We start from the raw sequence: 2462 nt of genomic DNA on the forward strand, positions 1-2462 counted from the left end.
TGCATACATCCTCTTGTGCATCTTTACAGATACTATTTATACTTAGAAATGTTTGACTTGTGAGTTTTCTGTTGTGTAGATTTAATAATGTAACATCATTTCTGTTAGTTCCTGGCAAAAATCTACTTTTTTTACTAGGTATTTTCTTACTTCTTCTTAGCTTCTTTCCAAATATTTCCAGTATATTTTTATATGTTCTTTGTTTGTTTAAATTGATTATACCATTCAAAAAAAGGTCCTGTAAAATATTCCTGTTGGTGAAGAAAATGCACGATCAGCCCTGACTACCTAAAGGGAATGAATGCTTTCCCAGAAAACTATTACAAAGATATGTACTGGGTTGGGTCATTCAATATTTATCTTTCAAAGTGGTATTAAAAACATAAATGTCTTACATATATTACATGGATTTTACATCTTTCTGCATTTATCTGGGAAGAATATTTCCATAGAAAAGCACTAACATTGGAAATCAGTATCTGAAAACATAAACATCAAATACACCTTATTTAAAATGCATTCTATTTTTAATGCCCTGTGAATGTTTAAGAAATATGTAGTACAAGGAGGAAAATGTAAAAGAAAAATCAATCATCCCCACTCATTCTTTCATCTAAAGAAATCCATTTGATAGATGTTTCCCTTCTAGTGATTTTTCATATATTATATTGTCTTGTAGTCAGCAAATAAGCCTCTGTTCGTGAACTCATACTGTGTGCATTGCATCACTGCTTCAAAATTAATTACATGTTCATATATACATGTATTTTCACATAAATATAATGGATCCTTTAAGTCCTCACAATAAAAAAAAAGGGGGCGGGGTCTTTATTGCTTTTATCTCTATATCGGTAGTGAGAGGGTAACAGGCAGGAAGGCCAGGGGTCTCCAAACAGAGGAAATAGGCTGCAAGTGCCAGACATTTTTATCTCTCTTAAGCGGCAGAAGGAAACAAACCAGCGATATTTTTTTCTTCTCTGTACAAATCTAAAAGGAGGTTTCTCTTAAAATGCTGTGTTGCCATGACACCAGGTTTCACCTGAAGCTAACTGTTCTCAAACCTTGAGTTAACCAATACATTTCTTTTTCTTAGGGAAATGTTTGTCTTAAGCTATGTTAATGTGCATTTACCCCAGACTCTAAGTTCTGCCAAATGGCCTAACCTACTTACTCAGATATTGTTCCCCTAATCTATGTAAATGAAACTATTTGTTGGTAATCTGCCCTTCTACAAGATTCAAGTCAATCGTTTTATGGCCAGAGATGAATTATCTGGTGCCATTCTAAATTCTAAGACATTCCTTTCTTTTCATTAACAGACTGTGAGTGACTATATAACTTACAGCTAAAGACTAGGAGGGGGGTATTCTTTCTGCCCCCTTCGGATGCCTATGTCAGAAGCTTTCTCTATCTCCTTTATACTTTAATAAAACTTTATTACACAAAAGCTCTGAGCGATCCAGCCTCGTCTCTGGCCCTGGATTGAAATCGTCTCCTCTGGAGGAGGAGTCTTATCGTTCAGCAACAACCTTTCATCTTGGGGGCTCATCCGGGATCCTTCAGGACAAGGTAAGGATGCTTGGAGCTCTAGTTCTTTGTTCGCCTAGCGAACACGTTTTCTGCTGTACTTTACTAACTCTAAGGTGTGCTTGTGTGAATGAATGAAATGCCCTGAGCGAAGCAAGTGAGGAGCCCTGCTCTGCAGTTCCGCGGTGACCTCATAAGGCTTATGGCAGAAACCTGTCGGGGGTTTATACCACCTGCCAATGCCAAGAGGCACCCAATGTCTCCTTCGGGAACCGATCAGAAATGGGCAAAGCATGTGGACCGAACTCTCCTTTCTCGGTCAAACTTTTCGGTCTCTTTGACCATTTCATAACTCCTTGGGAATTAGAAGTACTAACCTTATCTATCGGATCATAGACTTTCCAGGGACTTGTAATCTATGTTGCTACTCTACTGTGGCCTAGGTCTCAAACTGGGATTGGTAGTCAGGAAGCACCTAGCCTCGCTAGGCATAGAAAGTTCGGAAGCTAGATGGAGCTCTAACTCCAAGAGCATCTCTGAGGTTAAAGGTTACTCAGATTAGAACAGCAATGTTCCCCCCCCCCCCCCCCTTTGGTAACACTGGCTCTTGGTGGACCAGAGGAGGCTCTTACACCGGTGTGGTGACGCTTGGAAGGAACATCTCAGTTTAAAGTTTGTGCAGGTCTTATTGCGGTCAGGAATACACTCAGGGTCATGCACAGGCACTCAGGTGACGAATGTTTCCCCCAGAGGTCTTAGTTTGGGAGGCATTCTGGAAGGTTACTCTGATTGCACCCCGAGTGGCATCAGAGGCAAGCGAGGTGAAGGGCTGGACGTCAGTCAGGGATGCCATCAGGTCTACCCCTGGTGCATCCCCACCCCATCTCGGTGGTAGAACCGGGAGGGACAAGTGTGACGCCTGCGTCGGTAAGGGA

This window comes from Cervus canadensis, chromosome 7, assembly GCF_019320065.1.
Source record: "Cervus canadensis isolate Bull #8, Minnesota chromosome 7, ASM1932006v1, whole genome shotgun sequence".
Classification (NCBI taxonomy): domain Eukaryota; kingdom Metazoa; phylum Chordata; class Mammalia; order Artiodactyla; family Cervidae; genus Cervus; species Cervus canadensis.